General features: G+C 36.8%; 2 long non-coding RNA genes across 5 annotated transcripts; one reads left to right on the top strand and one right to left on the bottom strand.

Moving 5' to 3' along the window:
* Window positions 1–4,099: 4,099 nt before the first annotated feature.
* On the top strand, window positions 4,100–10,725 carry LOC125788924 (uncharacterized). 3 transcript variants are annotated; one of them, XR_007429884.1, is made up of 6 exons: window positions 4,100–4,164; window positions 4,510–5,156; window positions 6,630–6,659; window positions 9,648–9,675; window positions 9,844–9,880; window positions 10,656–10,725. It is a non-coding gene; the product is annotated as an uncharacterized LOC125788924 (long non-coding RNA). The 3 variants fall into 3 exon arrangements; XR_007429883.1 differs by lacking the exon at window positions 4,100–4,164 and having other exon boundaries at window positions 4,441–5,156; XR_007429885.1 differs by lacking the exons at window positions 4,100–4,164; window positions 4,510–5,156 and adding an exon at window positions 5,165–5,193.
* On the bottom strand, window positions 10,595–12,433 carry LOC125788925 (uncharacterized). Of its 2 annotated transcripts, none has more exons than XR_007429886.1 (2): window positions 10,991–12,433; window positions 10,595–10,894 (listed from the first exon to the last, which is right to left on the bottom strand). It is a non-coding gene; the product is annotated as an uncharacterized LOC125788925 (long non-coding RNA). The 2 variants fall into 2 exon arrangements; XR_007429887.1 differs by having other exon boundaries at window positions 10,595–10,878.
* Between the last annotated feature and the right edge of the window lie 259 nt (window positions 12,434–12,692).

Raw genomic sequence — 12,692 nt, 5'->3', positions numbered from 1 at the left:
CTAGGTGGTTGCTATGGTGTTGCTATGGTATCCGGGGTGGTTGCTAAGGTGTTGCTAGGTGGTTGCTAAGGTGTTGCTATGGTATCCAGGGTGGTTGCTAAGGTGTTGCTAGGTGGTTGCTAGGTGGTTGCTAGGGTGTTGCTAGGTGGTTGCAAAGGTGTTGATTTGGTATCCGGGGTGGTTGCTAAGGTGTTGCTAGGTGGTTGCTAAGGTGTTGCTATGGTATCCTGGGTGGTTGCTAAGGTGTTGCTAGGTGGTTGCTAAGGTGTTGCTAGGTGGTTGCTATGGTGTTGCTATGGTATCCAGGGTGGTTGCTAAGGTATTGCTAGGTGGTTGCTAAGGTGTTGCTATGGTATCCAGGGTGGTTGCTAAGGTGTTGCTAGGTGGTTGCTAGGGTGTTGCTAGGCGGTTGCTATGGTATCCAGGGTGGTTGCTAAGGTGTTGCTAGGTGGTTGCTAAGGTGTTGCTAGGTGGTTGCTATGGTGTTGCTATGGTATCCGGGGTGGTTGCTAAGGTGTTGCTAGGTGGTTGCTAAGGTGTTGCTATGGTATCCAGGGTGGTTGCTAAGGTGTTGCTAGGTGGTTGCTAGGTGGTTGCTAGGGTGTTGCTAGGTGGTTGCAAAGGTGTTGATTTGGTATCCAGGGTGGTTGCTAAGGTATTGCTAGGTGGTTGCTAAGGTGTTGCTAGGTGGTTGCTAAGGTGTTGCTATGGTATCCGGGGTGGTTGCTAAGGTGTTGCTAGGTGGTTGCAAGGTGGTTGCTAAGGTGTTGCTAGGTGGTTGCTAGGGTGTTGCTAGGTGGTTGCTAAGGTTTTGCTAGGTGGTTGCTAAGGTGTTGCTATGGTATCCAGGGTGGTTGCTAAGGTGTTGCTAGGTGGTTGCTAAGGTGTTGCTATGGTATCCGGGGTGGTTGCTAAGGTGTTGCTAGGTGGTTGCTAAGGTGTTGCTAGGCGGTTGCTAAGGTGTTGCTATGGTGTCTTGGGTGGTTGCTAAGGTGTTGCTAGGTGGTTGCTAAGATGTTGCTATGGTATCTGGGGTGGTTGCTAAGGTGTTGCTAGGTGTATCTAACTGGTCGCTAGGCAGTTGCTACCATTTCTAAAGTGGTTGCTAAGCAGTTGCTAGGCAGTTGCTAACGTTTTCCAGGTGGTTGCTAAGGTGTTGCTATCTGGTTGCTAGGCAGTTGCTAATGTATTACACATGGTTGCTAAGTGGTTGCTAGGCAGTTGCTAATGTTTTCCAGGTGGTTGCTAAGGTGTATCTAACTGGTTGCTAGGCAGTAGTAGATAAAAAGAAAGAGTGTTAAATGTAGAAGTACAGAAAAAGGGAGAGCCTGAAATAGAGAAGTAGAGAGAAAATCAGCGTGAGAAGTAGATAAAGAACACCCGAGAATGTGAGAAAAAGAGTGACAAGTAGAGAGAAATAATGAGCGAGAGAAAGAGAATTAGGGAAAAAGAGAGATCGAGAAATAAAGAAGTAGAGAAAGAAAGAGGATGTAGTAGAGAGATAGATAGAAAGAGAAAGCAAGACAGAAAAGTAGAGTGAAAGAGAAGTAGAGAGAAGAGCGAGAAATAAAGAGAGAGTAAGAGAGAAATAGAGAAATAGAAAAGTAGAAAGAAAGAGACATAGAAAAGTAGAGAGAGTGAGAAAGAGAGAGTGAGAAATAGAGAAGTAGAGAGAGAGTGAGAAAGAGAGAGTGAAAAATAGAGAAGAAGAGAGCAAAAGAGAGTGAGAAATAGAGAAGCAGAGAGAGAGAGTGAGAAATAGAGAAGTAGAGAGAGAGTGAGAAAGAGAGAGTGAGAAATAGAGAAGTAGAGAGAGTGAGAAATATAGAAGTAGAGAGAGAGAGAGTGAGAAATAGAGACGTAGAGAGAGAGTGAAAAAGAGAGTGAGAAATATAGAAGTAGAGAGAGTGAGAAATATAGAAGTAGAGAGAGAGAGTGAGAAATAGAGACGTAGAGAGAGAGTGAGAAAGAGAGAGTGAGAAATAGAGACGTAGAGAGAGAGTGAGAAATAGAGACATAGAGAGAGAGTGAGAAAGAGTGAGAAATAGAGAAGTAGAGAGAGGTGAGAAATAGAGACGTAGAAAAGAGTGAGAAAGAGAGAGTGAGAAATAGAGAAATAGAGAAGTAGAGAGAGAGTGAGAAATAGAGACATAGAGAGAGAGAAATAGAGAAGTAGAGAGCAAAAGAGAGAGAGAGAGAAGTAGAGAAGTAGAGAGCAAAAGAGAGAGTGAGACAGAGAAGTAGAGAGCAAACGAGAGAGTGAGAAGTAGAGAAGTAGAGAGCAAAAGAAAGAGTGAGAAATAGAGAAGTAGAGAGAGAGTGGGAAAGATAGAGTGAGAATTAGAGAAGTTGAAAGAGAGAGTGAGATAGAGAAGTAGAGAGAGCGTGAGAAATAGATAAGTAGAGAGAGAGTGAGAAAGAGAGAGTGAGATAGAGAAGTAGAGAGAGAGTGAGAAATAGAGTGAGAAATAGAGACGTAGAGATAGAGTGAGAAAGAGAGTGAGAAATAGAGACGTAGAGAGAGAGTGAGAAATAGAGTGAGAAATAGAGACGTAGAGAGAGAGTGAGAAAGAGAGTGAGAAATAGAGGAGTAGAGAGCAAAAGAGAGTGAGAAATAGAGAAGTAGAGAGCAAAAGAGAGAGTGAGAAGTAGAGAAGTAGAGAGCAAAAGAAAGAGTGAGAAATATAGAAATAGAGAGAGAGTGGGAAAGAGAGTGAGAATTAGAGAAGTAGAGAGCGAAAGAGAGAGTGAGAAAGAGAGAGTGGTTGCTAAGCAGTTAATAGGTGGTTGCAAAGCCCTGGCTGGGGTGCCGGGGTGTCCAAACTTTTGACTGATAGCTGCTCCATACAGCAGCTCCTCCATACACTCACAGTACTGGAGGAGCAGGGGAGAGAAGGGGTTCCGTGCGCAGAGCTGCTCGTGTGCGAGATGGAACTCTGGGCCCCCCATTCATTTCTATGGGAAAACTTCGTACGAAAATTGTACGAAAACCGTACGTCGTATCGCTTCGCAACCTCCTATTAATTTTAAGATCTCGGTAAGATCTATAAGCTCGCCAAATTTGGTCTTCGTATCTCAAAAATTGTGGCGGTTACGGACGTTTAAAATTTCGCCCCATTCATTCCTATGGGGAAAAAATGCGTACGTTTACGAAGTTTTTACGAAAACCGTACGATAAATCGCTCCAAAAAGCACAAGCACGCTAAGTTGGCATAGGTCCTACGATCCGTGAAAGTTTCGTGATTCTACGTTGAAAGCTCTAGGAGGAGTAGCGTACAGAAAAAAAGGCGTAAGAATAATAATAATAATAATAAGAAGAAGATTACGAAGAACAAGAAGTTGGCTTTTCCAAGCCAACTTAACTAGAAAAGGTAAAGTTCGTGAACAAACTTTAAGTTGGCTTGGAAAAGAACGCTAATAACGTTAAAAAGTTAAAATGGTTGCTAAACGCTAAATGCCAAAAACACGGAAATCTAAAAACGTTTGGTTAAACGTTGAAATCTAAAAATGTTTGGTTAAACGCTGAAAACTAAAAATGTTTGGTTAAACCCTGAAATCTAAAAACATTTGGATAAATGCTAAAATCTTGAAAGTGGTTGCTAGGCAGTTGCTAACGTCTTACAGGTGGTTGCTAAGCTGTTGCTAGTTATTTGCTAATGTATTACACATGGTTGCTAAGTGGTTGCAAGGCGGTTGCTAAACAGTTGCTTACGTTTTCCTAGTGGTTGCTAAGGTGTTGCTAAGTGGTTGCTAGGTAGTTGCTATCGTTTCTAATGTGGTTGCTAAGCTGTTGCTAGGCTGTTTCTAACGTTTTCCTGGTGGTTGCTAAGGTGTTGCTAACTGGTTGCTAGGCAGTTGCTATAATTTCTAAAGTGGTTGCTAAGTGGTTGCTAAGTGGTTGCTAACGTTTTCCAGGTGGTTGCTAAGTGGTTGCTAGGCAGTTGCTAACGTTTTCCAGGTGGTTGCTAAGGTGTTGCTAACTGGTTGCTAGGCAGTTGCTATAATTTCTAAAGTGGTTGCTAAGTGGTTGCTAGGCAGTTGCTAACGTTTTCCTAGTGGTTGCTAAGGTGTTGCTAAGTGGTTGCTAGGCAGTTGCTATCGTTTCTAAAGTGGTTGCTAAGCTGTTGCTAGGCTGTTTCTAACGTTTTCCTGGTGGTTGCTAAGGTGTTGCTAACTGGTTGCTAGGCAGTTTCTATAATTTCTAAAGTGGTTGCTAAGTGGTTGCTAGGCAGTTGCTAACGTTTTCCAAGTGGTTGCTAAGGTGTTGCTAAGTGGTTGCTAGGCAGTTGCTAACGTTTTCCAGGTGGTTGCTAAGGTGTTGCTAACTGGTTGCTAGGCAGTTGCTATCATTTCTAAAGTGGTTGCTAAGTGGTTGCTAGGCAGTTGCTAACGTTTTCCTAGTGGTTGCTAAGGTGTTGCTAAGTGGTTGCTAGGCAGTTGCTATCGTTTCTAAAGTGGTTGCTAAGCTGTTGCTAGGCTGTTTCTAATGTTTTCCAGGTGGTTGCTAAGGTGTTGCTAACTGGTTGCTAGGCAGTTGCTATAATTTCTAAAGTGGTTGCTAGGCAGTTGCTAACGTTTTCCAGCTGGTTGCTAAGGTGTTGCCTTTGGATAAATAAGGGAAGTGTCAAGATTTTGGATGATAAACTTTAAAAAAAAAAACACCAAATATTGTTTAATTTTGTGTTACACACAATTCATATAAGTAGTTATATTTTATTAATTGTAAAGCTGAAATAACAACTCGGTAAAGATGTTAAGGTGGTAAATTCAAATGTATTATGCTTTTAGTTCTATGATGTGATGACTACATAATGTCACCTGTTGGTGGCAGTAAAGTAGTAAGCGTACAGTCAAACCTTAAAAACATAATAAAGGAGATAGTCCACTCATTCCTTCTGAAGTGCACTTGATTAGTTACTGAACTTTTAATTTTACACCCACTGAAGCACTGAACTGTTTAACTGGAAGTCTTAAACCCTATTACTTTGTTCCTCATTGCCTTTCATCTGAAATAAAAAGAAAATTGTGTGAAAGGTATTTTACCTATTTTAAGAAAACACAGGGCGTAGTGAGGAGGGACCACGTAGTGATTTGAACTGACCCAAGGACGTGCCCCAGCAGCGCGCGCGCAGAGGAACGACATTCCTTCGACTGAGGTAAGTGGGAGTAACAGTCACTGGAATGAGTTTAAAGGTGAAAATACGACAAAAAACGCCACTTTTAATGTCCACTTCATATATTTGGCTAGAAATTCAACTATTAAATATGAATCATACTAAGTAATGTATTAATAATGTTAAAATACTGTTATTTCCGTGTTTGTATAAAGCTAGGTTAGCACGGAAGCTAACAGGGACCTCGGAGGTAGCAGGCCTGCTAACGTTAGCTTCCTCTGACCAATACAGGGAATTCCTGCTAAAACGCTCATATAGAAAACAGACAGCATAGTTTCTGAGAAACAATAGACACAAAAGCTTAGTAAGCTAGCTAGCTAATCATTGGTCTGTTCTTAATACGTAAAAAAAGCAGTATTTTATATGGTGGTTAACTATCCAGTGCTGTCCGCTCTGGGCTGGTTTAATCTGGTTTAAACCGGTTTAGAGTGCTTAAAAGACTGACTGAACACGAATGCAGCCGTTTTTCCTCCGTAATTATGAATGTACAATTACAAGCATTTGAATATTATTTTCACAGTTTACATTCCTTACTGGGTTATCTCATTATCATTGTTATACAAAATCTACCTCAGATACTATTAGTAACAACCTCCCCGTTCTAAATATTTTTAATAAATGAATTTGACTGAAATATTGTAAAGTCTGTCTCAAGGGGCGTTGTATTATTTAGCTTTAAACATTAATGGTTAATTGAGAATTATATCAAATTTAGGGGGTTAAACATTAGTCTGTTATAAATGCCATTCAATTTCAATTCAACACGACAATTAAAAAGTATTTTTATAAAGCAAGCATGTTTTTTTTAGTTTTAACCTTTCTTAATAAAGATGTATAATAAAATAATAATGTATTAAAACAGACTCCAGCTTATTTTATAAAATTATAAATAAGGACAGCTCTAGATTTGAAAACATCATTCCACATCAGTTTTAATAGTATTTAAAAGTATGCACAACATTATAAAACAATTCAGTTGTGTAAAACGTACTGCTGTTAGTCAGAAAGTCTGGGTTCTAAAATAATTAGGATTTTGCCTGTTAACTAACATAGTGTTAACATCAGAAAAAAACCTGATAGATGTTAAATGTAAATTGTGGATTGTACTACAAGTTTTAAATAGATCTTGTGTTAATAAGAGTTCATAAATAATTTACTATCTGCCATAGATTTATGACCTGTTTCAATCTTGATTCCTGAAAATAGACACACAAGTCTTCATCTAATATAGGATTCATTATTGTCACCATTCATTAGTGTCACCATAAAATTGGCATCTCTGTTGTGCTGCTCAGAAGAGGCGTGGACCTGTTTTTCCTGTAAAGCTACTTTATGACAACCTTTGTAAAAAGCGCTATATAAATAAAATTGAATTGAATTTAAATATTATATTATATTATTATATTGTGACCGCAAAAAGTGTTACTTGTCTAATTATTTTTTCTTATTTTACAGGAACCAGAAATCTGTGATTTTACAACACTCGTAAGTATGAATAAACAGTTGATAAATATCAATGCTTTTAAATAATTAGAAATGGAAAGATCTATCACCTGTGTTTCTGTATTGTCTGATTTTCAAGTAAAATTTGTAATCAACCAATATTTATCTATTCAGCCGATCTTACGATCAGGTCATATTGGGAAGTTTAGATTTATAGCAGCTCTGTGTGGCTCACTGTTGAGGATGCTGACTCTCAGAAACAGGGTTCGTACGGGTGCTTGAAATCTTGGAAAAAGCTTGAATTTTAATTTTTTTTTTCCAGTCCTGGAAAGTGCTGGAATTTTGGAGAAAGTGCTTGAAAATGCTTAAAACTGCTTTACTTTACAATAAATCATTATCTGACTAAATAAGTTTGCTTAAAGAAAAATTTGCAGAGCGTAAAATAAAAAAGGCTTAGCTCGCGCCTCCATGTATTTGCGACAAATTCCGGTTCTTTCTCGCAATCCAAGAGTTGCCTCACGAGGAACCAGCGCTTCCACTTCTGTGCAGACCCAATTTTATTTAATATTTTACTGTTTTTTGGTAGTTCTACAAAATTTTGAGTTCATATTCACCAACCATAACCCCTCCTCTGGCATTATGTAATGTTTTTGTAAAATGGAGTGTAAATGGCAGTTAATAATAATAATAATAATCGAGCAATTAAAAATACTAAAATACAAGATATAAATCATGCCTATTCTCTTAAACTGTATCCTTATATATTGATTCAGTCTTTTAAAATGTGGTGCTTTTTGTAATTTTTAAGTTTAAATATATACTAGAGTAGCACAGTTTGACAGGGTAGCACTAATCGACAGAACACTGGCGCCGTAAAAACGAGCCGATCTCCGGGGCTGTTTTCCCGGCGTCAGCGCTGCGGTATGAGCCAATCTCCTTGGTTTTTTCTCGGTGTCAGCGCAGTGGAACGAGCCGATCTCTGGCTGGAGATAGGTATGCTGGCTAGATGGCTATGCTAAAAGCCAAAAGCCAGGTTAGCAGTGCTGGCGAGTTTTTTTTGTGCTCGCGAGTTTAACATTTGCGCTTGTGAGAAGGAAATGATAAATGTTAAACGGAAATCGTTAAAACACGCTGGTGTTTTTGCGCCCCTCGACTTTTGACATCGATGTGACACCATAGAGTGGCTATCTGCGAGTCAGTTTTCGTGTTTTCCTCGTCACCTCACAGTCAGCGAAAACAACACAGATATGCTGGGGGGTTGTGTTTTTAACGAGTATTGGCAGGAAAACTATTGATTTGCACATTACTGTCAAAGGATCAGTAAGCTGATTCACTGCCTACCTCAATCGTAAATGTTTTATTTTTTAATGTTTTCAAATTAAGAATGTATTGAAAGTGAGGGTATTTGTCAAGTGATCTCACTTGGTATTTGGTGTTGCCCTATATATGTTTGCACTATTTTACCTTGTAAATTCAAGTTGTTCTGATTTGTACAGCACTATTAAAGCTTTACCTTTTTTTTTTTTTTACATTTTGAGTAAAACATTGATTGAAAGTTATTTGCCTAGTGAGCTTTTGTGTCATAGTTTTACTGGTAACCCAATCAAGGTGGATAGTAAACAAAGTTTACAGATAGATGATGCATTTAGAATTGTAAAACTTATTTTGCTTTAATTTCTTCTCCATCTGCTATTACCAACCACAATTCTGATTGTGTTCACATAAAAAATATCATCTCTTGAAGTGTGACAAAGCAAATCAATAATTTTGAGTATATGTATGTATAAATGCTCTCAACTCACCCCCAAATTTGACATACTACAGTAACTGCTCAGTCAAATGAATAGGGTAAACATGTGGTGAAGAACATTGGTATTTAAATTGTGTGAAACTGACACCAATAAATCCATAATTCCTGCTATTTACTTATTTAGAAGTATTTTTTTTCTCTGTAGCATAGTCGCTGTGGAGTGTGGAGAATAGTTTTGCGATATATTGATTATCGCTGAATCACAGTTTTGAGATATCACCGTTATTACTAATTTACCACAGCTGAAATGTGCTGGAAAAACTTGAAAATGGGCCCTGAAAGTGCTTGAAAAGTGCTTAATTTTACCTTGTAAAAGGTGTATGAACCCTGCAGAAAGCTCCAGTTCCTTGTTTAACTGCTAGTTGGAACTAACCCTTGATTCTCAACAATTCTCTACCCTACTTCACAGCATATGTGTTACTGAAGAGAATACAATACTTCTAATGAATCAAATACCAGTAATTATAGATTTATTGGTGTCCGTTTCACAGACTTTAACAACCAATATTCTTCACTGCAGGTTTACCCTATTCATTTGATTATACCACGTGGAGTAATGGAGCAATAACTTTAGTAAGTCTAATTGGAAGAAATCTTAGGTATTTTAGAGCACCTTTATTTCAATAAATATATCCATATTTGAAGCCACATAGATACCATATGATATGATATGTCCAAAAAAATATTTTATGATATCTATATACTGTCCCACCCCATGTCTGTTCTGCAGTTCATATGTGTACAAAGTGTAAAACTAATGTGCTGACAGGATTGACAGACTATTTTGGCTGTAACTGAGCTATAGCTCCACAATGTTTTTAATGTGATTTGTAAAAAGTATTTTTCATGTCAAACTTTGCACAACAAATATATAATCAGTCAGCAAAAACAATAATTTTAGGTTAACCCTGTCACCAGGATGAAACCCTGTCACACATGGAAGTGATGTATGGTTGAATTGACTAAACTTAAAACAAAAAAGAACATTCAAAGTCAAAAACATTTCTTCTGTTCTAAACAAGGCTTAGAGAAAAAAAATATGCGTTTAAACTGTAGAATACCTTGAAAATGTGTTTTGATTGAAAACACCCAAATAGAGTTCTGCACCGGGATTGGCTTTTCCAAAATACTGATTCATCTGCATTATGTCATGACACATTTGTGGTTAAATCTTTCGTTTATGATTAATCGTTATTTCTATTTTTTTTCTCATCTTACAGGCTCAAAAAGGCTTTCACATACAGTGCTGTGAGTATTACTTTATACAATTAATAAGTAACTAACCCAAAATCTAGTATAGTTTATGTAGTATAATGTAACCACTTTTGTATGTGAAGTTAACTATGTCCTGGCTGATTAACATTCTGGTGCAATTAAAAATATATATATATATATATATCTTTATGTTTTTAACAGGTTGACCTTGACTTAATTGGGCATTGTTTCTTGCCAGGTGAGTTTTGAACTGACATTGATTTTGCCTAAAGTTGCTGTTCAGAGAAACCTGAAAGTTGGCTACAATGTAGTTCTGTAAGTGTTTCTACACAGTCAAGTCACAATACCTACCTTGATTCTACCCTTACTGTTCATTTTTAAGCTTTACCAATCATATAGGACACCATTTAGTTTTATAATTACAGACTGTAATCCTGTATTCTGCATACTTGAAAGGAGAAATGCGGGTAATAATAAAGTATGCAAAGAAACAGATACAGAACTACATTTTGTAATTATTCAAGTACAAACTATCATATAGTTCTATATCCAATAGAACTGAATAAAAAATAATAATGGGTGTAGATATAATGAGGATGTCATAATTTGATTAATGTGTATTTAAAATAGAAATGCTGTATATTCTGTATATCAATGCTTAGTTTGAAATAACTATATACTCTTGTGCTGTGCCGTTTTATAACTTATGGAGCATTACATACCAGGTTACCAGGAATGCCTTTAAATAAAAAATAAAATAAGAAGATTTAAGTATCTTTTCATCTGGTAATGCTAAGAAATGTTTAGATGGGGAAAACTAACCTTTTCTAATGATTATTGTTTGTTTAATTGTGTTTTTGAAAATGTGTGTATTGCAAATTGTACAATTGTTACTGTTTGCAACTAACAGGATTGTTTTCTCTTTTTTCTGTCTTTCTTTTCTGGTCTTTGCCCTTACCCCATCTAAATTCTTGTTTCCATTTTCTCTCTTTCTTTCTGCTTGCATCTGCAAGCATCCCAGCTTTCCCCAAACCCCCGAAACGATAACTCATTGAACTCATTGAACTCATTGAACTCATTGAACTCATTGAACTCATAACTCATTGAACTCATAACTCATTGAACTCATAACTCATTGAACTCATAACTCATTGAACTCATAACTCATTGAACTAATTGAATTCATAACTCATCCATATAATAACTCATCCATATAATAACTCATCCATATAATAACTCATCCATATAATAACTCATCCAACCCAGACGTCATCCAACCCAGACGTCATCCAACCCAGACGTCATCCAACCCAGACGTCATCCAACCCAGACGTCATCCAACCCAGACGTCATCCAACCCAGACGTCATCCAACCCAGACGTCATCCAACCCAGACGTCATCCAACCCAGAAGTCATCCAACCCAGAAGTCATCCAACCCAGAAGTCATCCAACCCAGAAGTCATCCAACCCAGAAGTCATCCAACCCAGAAGTCATCCAACCCAGAAGTCATCCAACCCAGAAGTCATCCAACCCAGAAGTCATCCAACCCAGAAGTCATCCAACCCAGAAGTCATCCAACCCAGAAGACAACAAAGACAAACAATCTGCAGGTCCCTAAACAACGGGAAAAAGACCACAAAAGCCCAGTAAACGCCTGGCTCACCACCTAGAAAGCTCTGAAGAAACTGGACCTGCAGCACACACACAATTATACCACAAATCACTTTAGCATAGCTTAACATTTTATAGCTATACATTACAAATACAGTACTTGAATAAACAACTGTATAGACAGTTCTACATTTCGTTCATATATTAAGTGAGTCCACTTTTGCAGTTATAATACTTTGTCTTTATTGACAACAATTGAAATAATCATTTGATCAGTTTTTTTTTACATAATTGCATAAGGAGACTATTACACATTTGTTTCCTAAAAAGGTATTATCAAATATTTGTATTGTTAAAGGTTAATTTTACAAAGAAGTACCATCATAACATTTGTGTACTGACTATTGTTCATTTCATTGTTTGGTGTCATCTTTTCAGTCACAAGATAATTATCTTTTGTGTAAGGACTTGGAAATTAATTTTATGAAGCATTATCCTTAAGAGTTCTGTTAAGGGTTAATAAAAAGGTATCAATTTTGTGTTTCCCATCATAAAGAGGTCTTTTGATAACTGGTTAGTCTGATAATCAATTTGTAGAAGTAAATCATACATATAAACTTAAGATTTAAGCTACCTACTGTTTGAATTACACATTAATTATTGTATATTTGTTTCAAGCTAAGTTATACACACGAAAAATACATTAAATTGCTGCTGAAAAAAAAAAATATTGTGTGTGCTTAGTGGTTGCATTTTCCACTAAATAATTTATTTGAGAGCTCAATTTAATTTTGTACTACTGTATAAGTACATTAATTAAAGGTATTGCCTACGGGTTACTGACAGTAAAGTTTGTTCTAAAGGTAAATTACGTAATTGCATAAGGAGACTATTACAAATACATTTCCTGATAAGGTGTTATCAAATCTTTGTATTGTTAAAGGTTATTTTTTATGAAGAGGTACCATCACAACATTTGTGTACTGACTATGAAATGATAATTTCATTGTATGGTGTCATCTTTTCAGTTACAAGATAATTATCTTTTGTGTACAGTTTTAGAAATTAATTTCATATAGCGTTATCCTGAAGAGTTCTTTTAAAGGTTAATAAAAAGGTATTATCACATTTTGATTTTCCCATCATAGAGGTCTTTTGATAACTGGTAAGTCTAAAAAAATCATATAATCTGTTAATCAATTTGTAGAAGTAAACCATACATATACATTTAAGATTTAAGCTATCTAATATTTGAATTGCACATTAGCTGTTGTATATTTATTTCAAGCGAAGTTATACACACGAAAAGAAATACATATATACAGCAGATTGCTGCTGAATAAAAAAACAATTACATCTTGTGTGTGCTTAGTGGTTGCATTTGCCATGAAATAATTTATTTGAGAGCTGAATTTAATTTACAAGAACATTAATTA

Source organism: Astyanax mexicanus, unplaced genomic scaffold (genome assembly GCF_023375975.1).
Source record: "Astyanax mexicanus isolate ESR-SI-001 unplaced genomic scaffold, AstMex3_surface scaffold_31, whole genome shotgun sequence".
NCBI lineage: Eukaryota > Metazoa > Chordata > Actinopteri > Characiformes > Acestrorhamphidae > Astyanax > Astyanax mexicanus.
The sequence above is the reverse complement of the archived record's forward strand: the minus strand, read 5'-3'. Positions and strand labels throughout refer to the sequence as shown.